This window comes from Anas platyrhynchos, chromosome 5, assembly GCF_047663525.1.
Source record: "Anas platyrhynchos isolate ZD024472 breed Pekin duck chromosome 5, IASCAAS_PekinDuck_T2T, whole genome shotgun sequence".
NCBI lineage: Eukaryota > Metazoa > Chordata > Aves > Anseriformes > Anatidae > Anas > Anas platyrhynchos.
This window is the reverse complement of record NC_092591.1, coordinates 29,234,757-29,253,939: the sequence shown is the minus strand read 5'-3', so window position 1 is coordinate 29,253,939 and position 19,183 is coordinate 29,234,757. Positions and strand designations below refer to the sequence as shown.

General features: G+C 47.7%; 1 protein-coding gene across 8 annotated transcripts in view; it reads left to right on the top strand.

Moving 5' to 3' along the window:
* OSBPL5 (oxysterol binding protein like 5) overlaps positions 1 to 19,183 on the top strand; it is a 186,461-nt gene that overhangs the window by 43,722 nt on the left and 123,556 nt on the right. The window contains exons 1-2 of one of the 8 annotated variants that reach the window (XM_072038543.1): positions 10,031 to 10,175; positions 10,647 to 10,780. The exons of 2 other annotated variants lie outside the window; for them this stretch is intronic. The gene's annotated coding sequence lies outside the window, so the exon portion shown is untranslated. Of the gene's footprint in view, positions 1 to 9,210; positions 9,352 to 9,978; positions 10,176 to 10,646; positions 10,781 to 12,730; positions 12,983 to 18,277; positions 18,424 to 19,183 lie in introns of those variants that run through there. 5 more of the 8 variants (XM_013099808.5, XM_005019773.5, XM_072038545.1 and 2 more) reach the window with 5 other exon arrangements.

Sequence of the window (19,183 nt, the reverse complement as noted above, 5' to 3'; positions counted from 1 at the left end):
TGAATTCTTTAAGCTATCCTGACAAGACCCAGTCTTCAGCTGAGAGCTATATCAGAATGTCCACCCTCGTCTAACATGAACCATTTACTTAGACCAGGATAACCAAAACCCACGCAGACAAGCTCACAGGTGTCACTTTATATTCACTTTGTGTTTAGAAAGGTCCCTTCCCATTTTAACGAAACAGAATTTCCTTTGCAAGTGAGCTGAGAGTCTGCCAAACAACTGCCAGATGTAAACTCCTGTGTGTTTTCTGGAGCTGAAGCCATTTACCTGTGCTTTGGGTAAGAATTGAGAGTCCCACACTCCCCTACATTTCCACCCACAGTCTCCCTCTCCCAAGCATGCAACTCCCGTACCAAGTAAGCTTTTCTTTCTGTTAAAAACAGAGAGGATAGGGGAAGAGGAATTACCACCGGTTCTTGGCCTTATTCTTTTAGAGGTATGTAATTTAGGGTATATCTTACTGGCTCTCTTGTTAAAAAAGGCACAGAACCTTTATTTTTTTTTTTCCCTGGACAGCCAACAGCCTAAACACAGAAACAGACACCTTTTCTGACTCATTGTTGTCTTCTTGAGATGTAACATTTCTTCTTTGCAGGTTCTTTGAGTTTTAGAAAATATCTTCCATTCTAAAAACTCATTGGCACTTCCACAAACTCCTTGTTTTTTAAGGGAAAAATCTAATAAAGCCACAATACAGCAATAGAGAAGAACGAGTCAGTGATTGTGTTTCTCTATACCAGTGATAATGTGCAATACTGGACTGAAATAAAATGTTATTTATATCAGAATAGGAGTAATTGCAATTGTAGATGTGGTAAAACATCCACTGATGTTAAGAGTTTAAAATGTAGGTAAACAGAGTCTGTGAGAAAGGTTGCCTTCTGTGCCGTGAAGAGCTGTGAGCAGGTAAAAGGTTTGCACAGAGAAATTCGGTAGCAGAACTCAGCAATGGCCTTAAGAGGCTGTTTATTTCCTCACCAGGCCCTCCCTTCTCTCCCCTGGGCTCTGTGCTTTGCACCAGCTTGCAGAATAGGCTTTTTGAAGCTGTTTAGTACTCATCACAGATGATAGCTCCCTAATTTTATGAAAAGTAACGTCTGCTCGGGGAGAAACTGTGTGTACATGTGCAGGTTTGTAAGAAGTGAGGTGTATTTGAGAGAAGAGAAAACAGTTCTGCCTGAGTATCCCTAAACTTTACCAACCCACTTGACGTAATCCAGTGATCCAACTTCATACAATCTTCCCAGATAAAGAAAAAAAAAGAAAAAAAGGAAGAAAAAAAAAAAAGAAAAAAAAACGGATAATGATCTGCAACCCCCTAGCTGACGTCAGTCTGTAGGCAGGAATTCACTCTGACTTTACCCAGCAGAGCCTTGTCGATGTGCTGCTGCTGCGCCTCCTAAGAGCTCTCTGGCTGAGTCCAGAACTGCTGAGTTTCATCTGGTTTCACTGGAAAGTATGATGGAGTTGTGAGGAGCACGGAGTTTTGTTGCAAAACCACAATTGGCTGAGATGCTTGGCATGGCTGTGATGAAAACAGACTGAATTTTAGGGTTTTACTGTGATCCCACACCCAGGAAACTATTTGGATTCCGCTCTGCTTAAAAAACCCTCCATGTAACACTTTTGCCAAGGATTACTTAAGCCTCTTTTGCAAAGTACTGCAAAGTTAGCTCATATTTAAGTGTGATTATTTGTCTCCTCTTGAGTTAAAGAGAATACTTTATCCTACTCTTCTCTTTATTCAACTCTCCTTTGTACTGAGGGATCTAGTGGGAAGTGGGACAAAGATGAATTGCATGTCACAGAGTCCCTGAGGGTTTCTTGTTCTGGGTGGCAAGAGATGGTCTCGAACTCTGCTTTCATTCAAGTATGCATGATCAACGTTACCCTTCTCGTCCTGCAGTCAGGTCTGTGTAACCACAGAGAGCATTTGTTGCTCAAGCCCGTGGTGTGTTTCTCACGGACAGCTTTTTCAGGAAGACATTTGTCTGAAGGAGTCGGTCTCACTTTTAATCCCTGTATCTTTCGCATGAGAGTCGAAGTGGATGGCTGCCGCATTTACAACAATTCATCTTCAAAATGGTAGCATAAAATCAGTGACAGTGGCTGACTGAAAAAAAGCAGCCTTTCGCCCCATTGCTTGGCTTGCTCTCAGCGGAGGCCTGGGAGGAGTATGGGACCAGGGTGCCCCAGCTGCGGGTTCTGCTTCTGGGGTGCGCTATGACTGCCACCATCCCCGAGGTATGAACGGGGAACAAGGACCCTGAACCTCCCTGCCAGGTAATCGGGGGGAGGAGCCTAAGGAACTGCTAACAGCCAGTAGGTAAGGTGACACGTTATGCTAAAACCGCCTCTTTGCATTCAGCAGTATTTCCCCCCCAGTCAGCTTCAGTCAGCATCCTGCTCGTATCTCAGAGATGTCACTCGTTTTTTCAGGCATATCAGCGATGTGGTTGTGAGATAAACCTCCTGGTCATCTTTATTTACTGCTCTTTGATTCATAGCCAGAGCAGTCTCGGAGTACACGAATTGGGATTCCTTCTCAGTGAAGCAGCAGTGGGAGATGTACTCTAGGAGCATACTTGATGCGCTGTAGCTGCTGATGGGTGCTGATTTGGTAGGACTGGTCTAGAGCTAGTCCAAAGCCAGCCCTCTGAAATGCAAATGGTGTGGATATTGCACCCTCAACACCAAGTGCTTGCCCTACAGATCTGCTCCTACTTGCCAATGTAGCCGTAGTATGAGAAAGCCATGCACCACATCAAGCCTGATCTCACTGTAGGAGCAGATCAGGAGGCATTATAAATTGCAGTAGAACAATGAAGGTCATCAGGGCTGAAAGCAGCTGGGACATTAATAATTTTATTTGCAAAGTGATGGAGCAAATATCCACAGCTCTCTACAGTGATCTCATACTTCCCAGGCTATTATTCCGTAGTGTCAGGACTCAACTAGTAGCTAAATCCAGCCCTCCTCTGCCAGACTGCCCTTGGGGGACTTCAGTAGCACAGATCTAGTCAGTGGCTCTGGGCTCAAATCAGGTCCTTTCTCGCATAAAAGAAGTGGACTTTCTGCTCTGGAAGAAACCTTTGTGTGTTGCCCTTTTGGGCTGTAAGTCGGAGTATGGGCTTTGATGATGTTAGATCTGTTGGGGGGGGAAACTGTATTTTTCTTCAGGCTTTACTCTTCTCTGTTTTACTTCTGCATTTAATCTGTGACAGGAACACTGGACAGGTGTCCCTGTTTGAATCAAAAGGTGGAAAAAATATTGGCAGTCCTCTGTGCTGCCTAACCAGTAAGCCACATGTCCTTCAGCAGTAGCAAAAAATGCCATTGTACTCTCTCTTCCCAGTCTCCTTCAAGCCCCTGTGGCAAGTGCAGGTGTCCTGTTCAAGGAAGGGAACAGCAATAACAAAGAATCCTTAAAATTAATTGCAGGAGTCAAGGAGACTTTTTGCTTGATCACAGATGTAGACAGAAGATGGATTTCAGAGAGAAGAGCGAGAAAGAGGCAGTGAGAGGTTCCGTGATTTATCGGAGACGAGCTGGCTGTGAGAATGACTCAAGAGTCAGGCAAAATAAAAGGGGTCAAGTATGAGAACAAACACATCCTGTAACGTTAGGAAGCAGCCGCAAGCTTCGGAATATGATGTAGTGTTATTGCAAAGCTACTGATAGATCAGACCTGTGACTGTCTGGCCTGACTTCCAGATCAATAGTATGCGTTGGGTGTCAGAAACTAGATTCAGTTGACTGTAAGTCAAAATGCCCCTCTCTGCAGAGAACAAAGTAATGAGCAAAGCAGAACTAAGCTGTGACAGTCTGCCTGGATCCAGATCTATCTATGGACAGAGTATCAATCAGTCAGAAAATAGATAGCCCAGAGAGATTGATAGTGGCCTATGTGAAGATCCATGTGTCTGGGTCTGTGAGTCTAATAATCAAACCTTTTAGAAAGAGATGTGTTTATGTTTTTCCTCGCTGTGATGTTTCCTGCATGACAACAGCATTCAGTCCAGACAGATTAAGCTTGTTGGCATCTGCTCCAAAGTCTATTTGGAACAGGAAGAAAAAGAAACTGGAAAAAAAAAAAAGTTTTTAAAATTTGACTGTATATGGACATTTCCCAATAGCTGTTGAGGAAGTCTGTGATCATTCAGAAACATGTCAGCTATCCATACCAATGAGGGTGTTGCAATCTGATCCAGCCACGCAAAAAGTTCATCTACATACATGTTCATATGCATGCATGCGTCTGTTTACATATACATGTATGTTTTAGTTTTGTCCTTCCAGGCTTTGTAACAGCTAGCTTGCTTAGCAATTAGCTGGAAATATTACCAAGAACAAAGGCTACTGGAATGTTTTTGAACAGCAAATTGGTTTCATGTCCTGTCTTATCAAGGGTTTTGAAATCCAGCCCAGATTTCACTGGACAGTTTGTCAGATTGTGGATGTTCCGGCTGCTTTCCAGCCCGCTGTTAGCTGCAGAAGGAGTGTTGCTTACCAAATCAGTTCAGTGTGTTGGGCTGCAGTTAGTTAGTACCCAGGCCTGCAGGAGCAGATTGATGGCTACCAAACCAACTCTTTAATATGTTTTTCACACCAGAGCCATAATGGCAATATTCAGCTTCATTTCCTATCCTAGACACCCTGAGGAATATAAAATAGGTTTGTGGTGCATGATTTGAACAGCCTTCAAATGAGCAGTGAGAAATGAGGAGCTCAGGTAGTCACAAGTAAGCCTCCTTTGACTCCAGGCGTAGCAAGACCAAGGTGTATGCAAGAGCAGTTTTACCTCCCAGCACACCCTTCACGTAGCACTCCTGAGGGCAAGCCTCCTTGAGACAGGAGGGAAGGTGACATCTGCCCAAGAAGTCTCCTTTAACATCAGATAACTAAGATCAGAAGAGACTTCTCTAGGATGAGTGCTGGGTAGAAGTAGTTGAAATGACATAGGCAGGGTGCCAACATGGCCAACATCCATAATTCACAGAGAATATCTCCTAAGCTGAACTCTAGGCAGTCCACAGGGACTACTGCAAGTAGAGAACAATGCAGCAGAAAAGATAAAATACAGAGCAGTGAGATCTAAACACGATACTCAGATTGTGTTATTCACCCAACTCAGCAGCAGGCTGACAAGAAGAAGGACAGGAGCTGGCTTGCAGTACTGCACGGTGAATATATTAGCCAGGAGAAAAGTTCTCACTATTGAAACACTCAGGAAAAATTACCTCTGCTGACAGAGGGAAAAAAACAGCATCCAGAAACATCATCTCAGCAGGGAACACACACTAACAGACACGAGCTGCTAAAATAAACAGAAGTGCAGCTTGCAGTATCAAAATGCGGTGGCATCCTGCTCCTTTTGATGCTTGCCCACTGCCAGCTGTGAAATCTTGGTGCTGCTGCTTTTATGCTCTGCAGTGTGACGTGAAAGTCTTTGCCAAGCTGATATTCCCTATATTTGTTATTCACCATGCAGCCTCCCCTGTAGAGCCCCAACTTTCAGCAGTCACCGTTTGCTGAAAAATTTCCTCTGCCTTTTGCCACAAGAGGACTCCAATCTCCAGCAGCTCCCAGGGAGCTGTTTGTGTTTTTTCTGACTTCCCCAGAGACCTATTCTAGCAAACTTGCAATTAGGAACCTGGTTTAGCAGTAGCTCTGTTTTTCAAAATGTAAAATAAGCAAACATTTCGCTGTGGACTCATTTTTTTTTAAGCTTTAAACAGACACAGCACTTACCTGTTAACAAGGAACTCCTGCTCTATCCAGCAATGGCAGCAAATATTTTTGCCAAGGAGCTTTGCACAGGAAAACGCATGCGGGTAAAAAGTGATCTTCATATTGTTAATTGTATACTGCTGTGTTGAAGTTTATGCCTAAAGATAAAGATTCGTGTTCATTAACTTCTTTTTTAACTCATTTGTTTTAAAGCTTCCTGCTTCTTGTCTCGCTATTTGTCATGGGCTTAAGGGCAAGTATCTTGCAATGCTAAGAGCCATTCATATGATGTCTGATTAATGTGGTTATGGCTATAGAGACTTTGTACTAATTATAACGATATGAATATGATTGTTCCTCTCAATTTCCATTTTAATGGAGGCTAATAAATATATCTGATGGCTTTTATGGTATTTAATAACCTTTCTAATCATAAGCAGGAGCTTGTAAAACTGTTGTAGATATGTTGTGAGATATAGGAAAGCATAATACGCGTGTCTCATGGACACTGCAGAATGAGTGTGCATTTGCATTTCACATAGGTGCTCTCTCTTCGGGGGAAAAGGAGCTCAGCAGTTAGCAAAAGGTGAAGGATTCAAGGAGGAAGATGCAGAGAAAAGTCTTGTAGTCATTTCCTAGAGTAAACGGTAGGCTGCTGACCTGAAAGGACTGAGTGATGTCTGTTGCTGCAACTCAACTCTCTGGCTCCCTTTATCACAATTTTTAAACAGCACCGATACTGTGTTGTCACACATCTCCTAGAATTGTCTTAAAAATACATCAGATGTCGTTTTTAAGTGCCCAGACTATTACACTCTGGATTGTAAGGTCTGGAGCAACACAACTGAGTCACTCTGATTTCACTCTCCCAGCACTACAATTACAGCTTATTGTGCTTTGCTGTTTTCCTTACCCTTATTTATGGTAGAGTCCACACCAGTTTACAGGCCCTCTTAGGACAGAGTTATATTGCCGTGGTGAGAAAGGTAAGTGTTGTGAATGCTGGCAAATGCCCAAAGAAAATATCACAGCTCCAGACCCTCTCAAAGGAGGGTTGGTTTCTTACAAAGAAGTGAAGCTGAAATGGACCTCAGCCCTAACTGCTGGGTACATCTGTCAGAGGTCTCTTGTCAAAGGGATTTATCATATCTGGGACACTGATGAATTCACTTTCAGCAAGGGAGCTCAGGTGTTGTTAGCACAGACACTGGGGCCATGAGCTCTGTAACCCACAGCTCCTGCAGGAGGGTTTTTATGGCCAGCGCAGGTACAGCTGCATGGATGGTGCAGGCGGGTCAATCATCATCAGCAGGGACCAAGCAGATGCATTGTCTTCTTAATAGCTGTTAACCAAACAGACACTAGGGGGCTGTGGAAAGCAGTCTTTAAAAATATCAGTGCTTGTGTGGTTCAGCATCCCCACTTTTCTGTGGGGGGTTTATAAAGGAGAGCATGGGCCCAAGTCCTGTCTTTGGCAGATGGGCAGGGAAGCAGTGGGTGTAACTCTCCTTGTTTAACCCAGAGTCTGAGGACACAACTGGTGCAAGGTCTGAAGGCACAGCAAATCCAGTTTCAGGGCTCCCTGGATCACATCAGAAATGCCATGGCCACATGATGCAAAACATCAGTCCGATGTCAGTTTGCTCTAATGGTTCAGTTTGACTTACATTTGCAGTTTAACTGGCAAACCTTTCGCTTTGTTTATTTCCTGATGTCACATGCATCGTCCTAGAGCGTACAGAAAAGCATTAAGTGTATGCCTTATCACGACCTCTAGCTGTTTTGACAGGAACGTTTTTGCATGCTCAGGTTTTATCGAATGAGTTCCGTGTGGTGATTTGGCAGTGAGCAGGTGAAATAATAATTGTGGAATGATTTCCCGAGGAGAAAATAATTTTACTGGAAAGCTTTAGCCAAAATACCACCAACTTTTAAAAGTGCAGTCTTTGGGAAGTGAACTTTGAATCCTGATGTGACTCATGTAGGGATGCTGTAGTGAGACCTCCCTATCACAGTAGCCAAGGAGCTACATCTGCTGCCAAAGCTGACCTAAGGCTACTCTGGATGCAGACAGCGGGATCGATTCAAACCCATGGTTTAGTGGAAAAGCCATTTGGACCAGGCAAGGTGCTGGCAAACTTCCTGGCGACATATGAGTGAGCCAGCCCGAAAAGAAGAAGGGTGAAGGGCATGGGGACATGCAGAAGAGCCCGGTGTGGCGTGGCCTGGAGCAGCCAGGGGCAAGCTGCTTCGCCTCCAGCACAGTGGCTCTTCCTGCTGGTGCCCTGAGCTGGGGGGACAAGAGGGCTCTGGCACCTGCATGCCCCCCCATGCCACTCAGGCTTGCCCTAAGGGTACAACCACAGTGAGGATTAGGACAAAATCCCAACCAGCTTGAAGGCAGCTAGAATCTTGATTACACTCTACACCTTGCAGATCATGGCAGAAATCGCTATGGCCACAGGTGAATTTAACAATTACCTGTCAATGCGAGTGATTCTGGGGCTCGTGCAATAGGAATAAAAGGCCCAGGGCAGCTCCTTGAGTAGTAGGGGGGCATGGAGGGGTTCCTGAGCTTGTTCTTTGTGAGGCTCAGCTGTGTGTTTTCTCTCTCTGGCCCATTACCTGGAGAAGACATGGTGGGGCTGGGGACTTGGTCCCCATGCATAGATCTGGGCACTTTGCTCTGGGTGAGGGCAGTCGGTGCCTGTGCCCACAGCCTCCAGTGTGGGTGTGCTGTGCAGGGCACTGGGCTGGTCTCAGTTTCTCTGAGTGTAGAGGGCAGCCCCAGCATGCTTGATCTGTTTATAGTCTGTTTTATGACCTGTTTACAGTCCTGTCTTGTGCTAGAACTTCTAGGAAAGAGTGAAAGTAAATGCTGAACTTTCTCTCCAATGTCATGAATGCTTCCAGCTAGGTACAGTGAGTGAGTTTTGCTCTGTGTACTGCCAAGCACCCCAGGAGATCAGCTGCCTCGGCTGGCTAACGCTAGGTACATGGATGTAAATGATGCAGGGTGAGCCCCTGTAGCTTGTGGGTTGGCCAAAGGCTGTGGATGGGAGAAACCGACCTTGTCCAAGCTGAGCTTGAAGCTTTGGATGAATTCCAGGTTCTTTCTGAAGTCTGGGAGATGTTTTCATTTAGGAGAGTCTTCAGAGCTGGAAGCTGGCTTGCTGGGCAGCACGAGGAGTGTCACAGCTGATGGGTCTTGGTCTCAGCTTGGGGGCTGCACGTGCTAAATAGAAAACAGATCCAGCTGCTGTGCAGAGGGCAGGCTAGTGGAGCACTTGGGGTATCTGGCTTGACACTTCTGGTTTCAGAAGCGTCAGTCTGAGCTTCATGCTGCACTTTGCACCGCGGGCTCAGCTGTGAATGGGTGACTCAGAGCCAGCGACGAAAGTCAGACGTGCGTATTGGTCACATTATCCCTCATGTGATACTGCTTTCAGAAAGTTGGGTGCCTTTTGATTCTGCTGCTGCCGCCACAGGTTGGGGTGGACGTTTGGTTTCTCTTTCCCAAAGAGAGGTCCTGCTTCACCTCCCGTTTTCAGTCCAGCGTTGAGTTGTAGGACCCGCGGGTGGCCGTGCAGCTTGGAGATCGTGGTGCTGTGCCAGGTACCGTGCTGCCTGTAAAGCCACATCCCCTCGGGGGGCTGGCACGCTGCAGCCAGGGCTGTCACAACCTGGCTGTTGACCTTATCTAGAGGGGCTTGGGGGTCTGTGCTCGCCACCAGCTTGATTTTATTGCTCCAGCCACAGACATGGGGCTGGGAGCCTGTCTTTGCCTCAGGGTTCAATATTGTGCAGGCACCTTCAAGCCACCACGATGGGGCAGACGCGTGGCTGGGTGCTGGGGCCGAGCGCTCCTGCAGCTGGAGGGCTCTTGTGTGGGGGCTTCCCAGGGGTGGCTTTTCTGCTCCCTCGCCCCAAAGGGCAGCTGTCTGCTTGCACAGGGCTGCGGGTGCCTCGTTGTTGTTCAGGGCTCTTGCTTTTGTTTATTTACCCTGGGTCTTGCCTTGGCTTCAGCCTCTTGCTGTGTCTGGGAGAAGGAAGAACCAAGCTGGGGGAAGGAGGAGAACGGAGCTGAGCTCCATGCCCGCTCCGTGCTGATCCCGCCCGCGTTTTGCACGCTTCCTTTCTTTTTTTTTCCTCCTTCTTTTTTCCCTCCCCTTCTATTTTTTTCCCTCTCTTCCCCCCTTTCTTCCCTCCCTCCCTCCCTCCCTAGCGTGGTTGGATCAGTCTTTTGGTATTTCCTGCCACCGCCGCCTCCCCCGAGCAGCTGTCCGGCTGCGGCCACCGCTCCGAGCTCACTGCTCCGGGGGCCCACGCGTGTCCCCCCCCACCCGCCCCCATCTGTGTCCTGGCAGCGATGCGAGCAGCACGGCGAGGTGCAGGGTGCTGAAGGTGGCACCGCACGGGGCCTGGGGTGCCCCGGCCAGGTAAGGCACACCGGGTATCCCCCACCTCCAGCCTTGGCTTGGCTGCATCCCTCCCAAAAGCCACCCCCCAAGGAAATGCCACCCAAAGCCTTCATCCCTAAAATAACCCCTAAAAGCCAATTGCCCCCACAGACCCATTCTTTCCAAAGCCAGCCTGTCTCCCCTGCGTGGGCAGGCTGTCTGATTTTCAGTACAGCGTGCTCCTGTTGTGGGTTGGGGTTTGGCAGTGGGAGTTGCGGGGTGCCCCCCGGGGGCGTCCCAGCACCCTGGGGCTGGGTGGAGGCGAGCGGCCGGCACGTGGGGGGCTGTGGGCTCTCAGGGGGACTTCGCCTCTTCAGCCCCACAGGCACATCTGTTTGGTGGAGCCTGTTTGTAAGGTACTTCTGCCAGGATGGCAAGGAAACAGGAGGCTGTCTCCAGTGATATTAATTGCTTAAGTGTAAACGAGGGTGGTAATTACCTTTCCTGTAGGACCTCAAAAGGATACTGTGCTGGAGACCATACGCGCTGCTGTCTGTAAGCCAGGTAGATTGTAGACCTGAGTTTGGGAACGCTTTTGGCTTGAACTGGATGAAGCAAGGCGGCATTTCTGGAGATACAAACATGTAAGCGCAAACTTAATTGTCTGCTGGGTCAGAAACCATGTTGTTCAAGTGCTGCACAAACCTCAAGTTCTGTAATTGCTGAACATAAGTGAGGAGGAAGCTATGTCTGTAAGCTATGTCTGAAGCTGATACTTCCTCGCTTCATCCAGCTACGGTGGTATCTTTCTGCTCAAAATCTTTCTGTCCTCTGTCGCACCGATGCACAGGATGGTGATACTGAGCACAGTCCGTGCAGCACAGAGCAGCCCCTGCATTGGATTTGTCCCCAGCTGCCACCTTTCCTTGGCAGCAGGTGTCCCCAGAGGTGTGACGGGGAGGGAGATGAGATGAGCCTTGAGTCGTGCTGCAGCAGCTCCTCTCTGCGTGTGGCAAGCTTTCCTGATGAAAGCAGAGAACAGGCATTCTCTGCTTGGTGAGGTGGCAGGTGCCCCTGCACATATGCTGTCCCCAGCCCAGCGGGGAGAGCTCTGAGCAATGTGGGGGCAGCGGGGGGCTCAGGTGGGGCACCAGGGGTCGCTTTGTGCTGCCACTGCCCAAGGCAGGGATGGCAGTTCTGTGATTTGAGGCCAAAACCGCAGGCCTTCGCTCTGCCCGCAGCCTGTTCGAGGCTGAAGCAGAGAGTGCGAAGCGAAGGAATGATTTAATCGTAGTGTTGCTTGAATGTAACCGAAAGGAGGATTTACTGCTCTAATCTTTTCATGGTACTTAATTTAATTTCTCAGTGCTATATTGCAACACTGATTCATCAGGTGAGTGGGAGGGAGGCGTGTGCGGTGCAGGTGGCTCGGCTTCCAGTGCTGGTGATGAGCAAGGTGCTCTCAGGGCTGTAGCAGGAGGCAAATGGCTCGGTGACCAGAGCAGCACCGCAGTGTGGGGTGCCTCCAGGGAGAGGCTGCTCCTGTAGTCTGCAATAGGCGATGTCTGCAGCTGTGTGCTGTGCTCAGAGCAAACTCAGACTTACCAAATTCATATTACGTTTGTAGCTGGTGGAAATTTTCTTTACATCAATCTGAATCAGGTCAGACTTGTTTCGTATCTAAGGGGCCTGCTGGCCGCAGGAGGTGGCGGAGAGATTGTCAGCGTTGCTGGTGCAGGAGGGCTTTTAGGGCTGGATCACGGACTTAAAAGGCAAAAATGAGACTGCCCTGAAAAATGGGACTGTCCTGATGTATGTCAGCTGCTTCTGAGCCAAGGGGCACTGAGCTCCCTCTGCAACTGCATGGGTTTGTGCTGTTTGACCTCGCTGTCTTATTCAGGAAAAAGCTGCATTTGGTGTTACTTCTCCCGGCCTGCCTGCCCCTGGAGCCTCGGGAGCACAGAGCTTTCTCAGGCAGAAGCGCCGCTCCTCATGCCTCTGCTCTTCCCTGGGAGACATCTCTGGCAGCGCGCTGAAGGTGTTGGTGCGCCCCTGCCGTGGTTACCAAGGTACAGGAAACCCAAGCAGCAGCTCAGGGAAGGGGAGCAGACAGTCCACACACCAGATCCGTGTGGGTTTGGGTAGGAATGACGGCGACCTACTGTGGCAGCCAGCCCCAGCACTGGGCTGGGTTTGCTTACTGCTGGTGCAGACTCTGCACAGCACCAGGCTTGGCAGAGCAAGCCAGCTGCTCCCAGGCGCCGCTGCTGCACGTGAAGCTTGCAGCGCCTACGGAGCAGTGTGGCTGCGGCACATTTAATTGCACCGGGCTGTGTCTAAATCACAGGTTCTGGCCTCACCCAGCCCCTCCCCAGTGCTGTGGCTTTTTCTGGCTGTGCGAGGAAGGAGACAGTCATCCTGAAAAACACCATTTGATATGCTGAGCCTCTGCGGAGGGCTGAGGAGCGGTGTTTGGCCTGCCCAGGCCTCCTGCAGAGGGCTGGGTCCCAGAGCCCACGTGAAATGCTGCTCCTCAAAGCTGGCTACACGCTGCCCTGGTTTTCTCTTGGAAGGAGAGAAGGAAGAAGGCCTTGTGCCTGCCTCCTCCAGTGTTGATTGGTTGCTCTCCAGGAGCAGCTTTCCTGCCTGCAAAATCTATTACCCATGTGCTTCTGCTGTGATGCTAATTGGACACAACACATCTTAGCATACTGAATATTTTTAAGGCAGCCCTCAGCCAGCAGCAGCTCTGACACTGCTCGTTGAAATGCTTCTCTCCGCTGCAACCCTGGAGGTGGTGGGAGCACAGTGAGTTTGTCGATGCTTTCTTCCAGATGTGAGATCAGGTGAGCCAGCAAAGTGTTCCTGCCATAATGCTGCTGACCGTGAGGGTTTTGTTGCAGGGGGAGTCAGAAGCTTCACTGATGTCCATGCTTCTGAAGCACTGGAGTACTGTTCCAGGGTGTTGAGGTTTTGTGCTTGTTTTGGGCTGATACCAAAAGGTGAAGGGGTTAGAGGGGAATTCTGCAAAATGGGAAGCAGCTGCTGGTAAGAGTTACTCTCATGTGGTTTCTTGCCATCAAAAAAGGACAGCAACGTGAAAGGTGGATGTATTTTCAGGTCAGAATAGTCCAGCTGTTTTGTTTTTGCAACCTGGATAAAAATCCAACCATATCCCTTGTTCTGTAAGTTCAGGTGGTTTTGTGCTGTGCTTGCAGAAGTACAGTTGAAGTTGTGCCATTGTTTCTTTTAAGCTCCTCTTGAGCTAAAGGATTTAAATGCATGAATTAATGCATTAATTAATAAATGCTGTTCTGGATTGAAAAGATTCTTCTCATTGTCTGTAGGTGTATGCCTAAAGGTTCCTTGTCTGATGTGCCACTGAGGCCCATGCTGTGGGCCAGTTTCCATAACCGTGTGCTAAACAACAAATTCTGGGATAGGTTTTGTTAAACTCCTGGCTGAGCTCTGGCTGCTTGTGAGTGGGCTGCAGGGTTGTGTGAATTTTGGCGTTTGGCAACGTGGTGGCTATTCTTGTGGTTCCAGAATCTGTGTAAAATCAGTTGACTTAAGCCAAAAGAGAAATACACGGGTCCTTGATAAGCCAGGATGTGTACAGCTGTCGCTGTGGAGAAAAACACCGAGTCTGCCTGCTGCATCCTCTCTAATCTGTCAGTGAATCAATCAATGTGAAATCGTACCCCCAAGGAATAATGCAATAGCAATTCTCTGTGTATTCCCTGAGTGGGATGCTACTGTAGTAGAGTCCCGGAGGAAATGCTGTCTAAATTGATCAGCGACGGCTAGGATAAAAGCTGACTTGCTGCTTACCCGTGTAAGAGAGGCACTGAGTAAGGAGATGCCTTGTTCTGTTGTTGAGTGGAGAGCTTGACCGTGAACTTGGTCCTTCCGCTTCCCAACCCAGCACTTTGAGCACAAAAGCAGTCGTGTAGCTCTTCAGTTTGCCTACAGCAAAAACACGAGGTTGCTCAAAAAGGGACTTTTAATTTCTATGCTAATGCAGTTTGTTCCAGACAGCTGCTGGTGTTGTTGCTCCTTCCCACCTTCAGCGCTGCAGAGAGCTCGGCTTTTGTTACCTGCGTTGTTCAGTGCCAGTTAAGAGTGAGAAACCTACGCTGGTGTTCCACTGCTCAATTGTCTTGCTCTTTCCCCAGATTGCAGTGACAGGGAATTCTCTCCTGGCAGTGAGCAATTGCCATGTCCCATTGAGGAGAGGAAGGGAGCTCTGCTCCACAGCATGGTGTGGGCAGCTATTAGTCACTGTGGGTAATCTTGGCAGAAAAAGATCTTTTTGTTTTGTTTTTTATTCTTTTTTAAAAACAGTAACCTTTTTCTTTTTTAGTATGACTTTCAGAGTCAGGAGAGAATCCCTTATGTGGTACAGGGAGGTGACTGAGGCTTTTTGACACTTTATCAACTACTGCACAGTTTGCTTGGGGAATTGCTGCTGGCTCATCTGTAAAATCCCTGGAAGCTGAATGTGAAATTACCACTGGAATTAATGCTGGGCCAGTGGGGTTTATTCTGGTAAGCTCCTGGCACGGATGCAAATAGATGAGATTTACATTTTCTAAAATGAATCTTTCTGCCTCTTCTTGCTGTGCTGCTTTGGGGGGAAAAAATAACTTTCACAGTGCTGCGAGCCTGATGGTCGCTGATAGTGAATAACTTTTTTCTCCTTACCTTGCTAAGGAAAGAAATCTGGATTTGCAGATCGTTTCATGACCTTTCCTTTCATATGTGGGTCAGAGACTGTTCAGGTCTGAGCAATGCCAGTGTTTTTTCCCCGTAAAGTACGAAATCCTCACTTGGATTATGAAGCTTTCAGTGGATGCTGAATGCACCACACCAGTCGCAGCACCAGTGGACACAGTAGTAATTTAAGCTGCCTTCTGTGGTGCTCTGTTTTCATCAGTTGAGAGCAGGACTTCAGTGTGTTAGGCATGAAAAATGCAATCTTGGTGGCTTTGAGTTCAGCTTAAAATTTTTCTTCTCTTAGCATCTGTTAATTTGGTCCAGGCTCCTTGCCCTGCTGTCAGCAGCACCATCATGAAAAGGAGACACTTTAAAAATGATAAATACCAACGGACTGGTTTGGGGTTTTTTGTTTTCAGTTCAGGCTCACTGAATGCCAATGGGCCATAAGTTTTTGGCTGATGATCCACGCAGGCTTTGTTGCCTGTAATTGCTCTCCTGTTACTAAGTGCCATGGGAGGCACGCTGCAGTACCCTCTGCTCACCTAGTCACACACCGACGCACTGCAGTAGACCCTGGGAGCTCTGGCTACGGACAGGGCTGGAGGCTGTGTGTGTGAAGCCCAGACTGTCAGGCACCTAACCCTGCTTTTATTTAGCTGGTGTTCACGTTGTGGCTTGTGGAGCCCTCAGCGTAGGTGCTGAAAGCTGTCTGTTGCAAGAGGATGAGTTGCACTGTGAAGGAGGATGCTGTAGCCATGAGCACGCCTGAGAAGTGTGGAAGCCTTCTCTGTCCACAGACGCCCCTGAGAAGGTTATGTCACCTGCGCATGCCTTTCTTGTCTTGGTTTGCCTGCCTGGATTACAGGTCCTGTGGTGTCAAGGTCTTTCCCTTGCTGTGGGTTCACACAATGACTACTGTGGCGTGCCCTTCGCTTCTGCAGGGCTGTTCTGTGATGTAAATGAAAGGAATCCCATTTTGTCAGCAAGATACTGAATGATAACTCATTTAGCTAAGAGGGTGCAGCAGTGCCATTTTTTCCTCTTCTCTGAACAGGTGCATCCTCATGAGGAAATGAAAAGTAGGTAGGCACCAAGTGAGAGACATTGAGCAACAACCGACGTGACTCAGAAGCAATTTAACTGCAATAATTCCCATGGAGCTAACAATTCTTTTTCCCAGAAACATACAGTGTTGCTCTCTGCTATAAAGCTGCTGTCGTTTGACTTCATTGTATTAATACAAACCTTGCTGTTCCCAACAAGATCCATGGTTGCCAGAGGGCAGTTCTGGAGCTGGCTCTAATTATTGGTAACGTTCTTTCAATTGTTGAACAACAACATGATAAGGATGCTTCCTGCTTAGTATGTTATTCCCTGTGGTTGGTATGCTTGCACTGTGTTCAAAATGATGCTTCTCATATCAATTCAAGTATTACAGGCCAGCAGGCCAGTGTTTGAGTGATTACTGAGAACACAAATTGACCCTGCCAAGACATACCTGCCTCTTAGGTACTTCTTGTTAGATGCATTGCCTTTTTTCCCCTCTTTCCCCAAATATTGGTGTAGAAATTAATTGCTTAAATTAGACCTAGAAGGAACGTCTGCAATTTGTCCTCGCAAGTGAAGTCACATTGACTGCACTGAACCAGATTGTTTGTGAGAGGCAGTGCTTGCAGAGCTGGATAGTCCAAGCTTTTACCACTTACATTTATAGGGTGACAAGTCAATGCATGTGGCTTCTTACCTGATTTCCTCCTGGAAATCTCCCACATTGAATCTCCTGACCCCCTGGGATTCAGTATGTTTTCCCACTGACTTCATAGCAGCCAATTGCTTTTGTCCTGCATGTGTCTTAAAGAGAAATCAAGTCAACAATAAATCTCAGAGAGAATTTTTGCTGAAAGCACATAAAGGCAATTACTTGCCTTGTTGTTTAGTGAACTACAAATCTTTCCTTCTTAGGAAAAAAGGAAGCTCCACTGTGGTGCATGAACACGAACAGAGAATTGGTGTTCAGGTTTCCACAATGCAAAAGGGACACTGTGCTACCATTGAGGTTCTACCATTTTCCCTTGAAGATGCAGTATTGAATTTGGAAATATAATTTAAATGATTTTCAGTCTAATAACTCACTCTTCTGCTCACTGAATAGATACAAAACCCCATTGTTTAATAGCTAGATCCACTTTTAACTGATAGTTTCGCAGAGGTAAGATAATAGGTCTGGAAAAGTAAGTTTTTTTTCCTAAACACGATTTAATTTTCCATAATTATATTAAGTGCTAAATTGAAAGGGACTTTTCTAGCTAAGATGAGGATAATGAATAGTTGTGCAGTATTACCATAGCTGTGACAGGGAAAGAAAGAAGAGATTGAAGGTTTGCTCCAGCTGGAAAGGAAATCTGCCCTAATGTGGTCCTTAATGACCTATTGATGCCTCCTGGGTTTTGCTAGAAGACCTTGTAGCCATTTGCACCTCAGGGCTGTGGCAGTTTGCGTAAGGAAACAGCAGGCGCTCAGAGGGAAAGTGACGGTGGAAATAGAGCGAAGAACCTGACTGCGACTCCAAGCCCAGCCTGGAGCTATGGAAGCAGGTGCACGGCCCAAAAAGCTGCTGCAGGAGTCAGCTCAGAAGGCCGTGGGTCACAACACGGCTCCTCGGAGGCTCCGGTCCCTCCTGTGCTTTGCCCATGCTGCAGGGTAAGGTGGAGCTGGCTGCTGCTCCATGCTCGGAGCGGGTTGCGACAGCTCAGGTCCCTCTGCGAGCTGCCAGCGCCTGCCTCCGCTGCTTTTGCAGGCTGGAGCTGTGGCAGCCTGTGCTGATGGCTGCTTCCCTCTGGCTCCCCTGCTTGGCTGCCAGATCACAAGGTGGAGTGTGTGCGGGGTTGTGGCCCCCTGGAAGAGCTCACCAGCTCTTTGTTTGGGCATGCTTAGCGCCAACGGGAATGGCAGTGTTCACCTGTGAACATCAAGCTGCTGCAAGCATGCCCTGCCTCTCCGTGCAGATAAAAGTGATTTATTTGGGACAGGATTTCACTGGGCTGTCTTCAGAAGCAGGAGCTGTCAAGTGGAGGCTGTAGTGTGCTCCCTTGTTAATTCACCTTGGCACCCTGGGGGCCAGGACACCACTTCTCTGCAACAGTCCCCCTGCTGGCTCCTCTTGCTGTCCTCCTAGGACTGCTGCCAAGCTTATCCTTGGGGACTTGTCCACTGTGTGCACTGGTCTGCTGGGAATTGCGCTCTGGCCGTTTTCCTGCCTCTCTAAGTCTGTCAGGAGCCCAGGTTATTGCGCCAGACACTTCTGATCCAGGCTGGATGTGAAACAGTTGCTTCCAGGGGGGGAGGCAGTGTGATTTCACCTCTTGAGCTCTCCAGTGCCCTGTTCAAAAAGCATTAAGCAACACAGGGCTTTTTGCCTGCTTTGATAGGTGTCTGCGTCAGCCCCACTTGAACTTCAGAAAGCTGAGGATTGTGAGCACTAGAAGTTCATTCCCTTGTTCTGTGGGCTGCAGTATGGGAGCCTTGCACAGATGAGTTTCGCTACGATACTGCTGCTCTCTGCTTCTAGGTGGGTCAGAAATATTCCTGAGAAATTCTCTGTTCCCTCCCTTCACCTTGTAGTTTGCCTTTTCTGGACTCAGACAGGTTGAGGCACTGGAAATAGGACAATTTGTGGTTACGGAGTTTGGCTTTGGATTCAGGAGTTCAGTGTTAGCTCTTGCCTCCGTCATGGACTTTGTATAGCTGTGGGGAGATGGCTTCCATCCCTGAACCTCTGTTATGAGGTTCATAATGAACACTAAGTAAGTTTTGGGGTAGTGGTTTTGTTTATTTACCTTTGTTCACCTACAAGACTCAGAGGGTCTGATCTCTTTGCCAGGCTATTTGGCCTCCTCTGCCTGCTCTGTCCAAGGCTGAGGATGTTTGTTTGCTCTCTTGATAAAGCTAGAGGGAAATCTTCAGGTCTATTTCTTTTTCTTCCACTACTGCTTTTTAGTCATGCTCTTTGCTTTCATTCAACATCAAATAAAAATTAAATGGTGAGTTTAATTCTGTAGCTCTTAATAATGTTTCTAGCATGAGCTGAGCTGCACATACAGACGGTGCCTGCAGGAAGCCTTGAATTATACCGTACTATTTTTAATGGGCAATCCTACTGTGCCATAAGCCATTGGCTCAGTGAGCCTCTCTGAGATGAACTACAGATGAGACTTCCACTATTGTAAATATCTGTACCGTTTAGTTTGGAGTATCACTAAAAGAAACAGCACATGAAATAATAAAAGGCTTATTTTACTGAAGTCAATGAGCAGTTTTTCTTCAGGCTC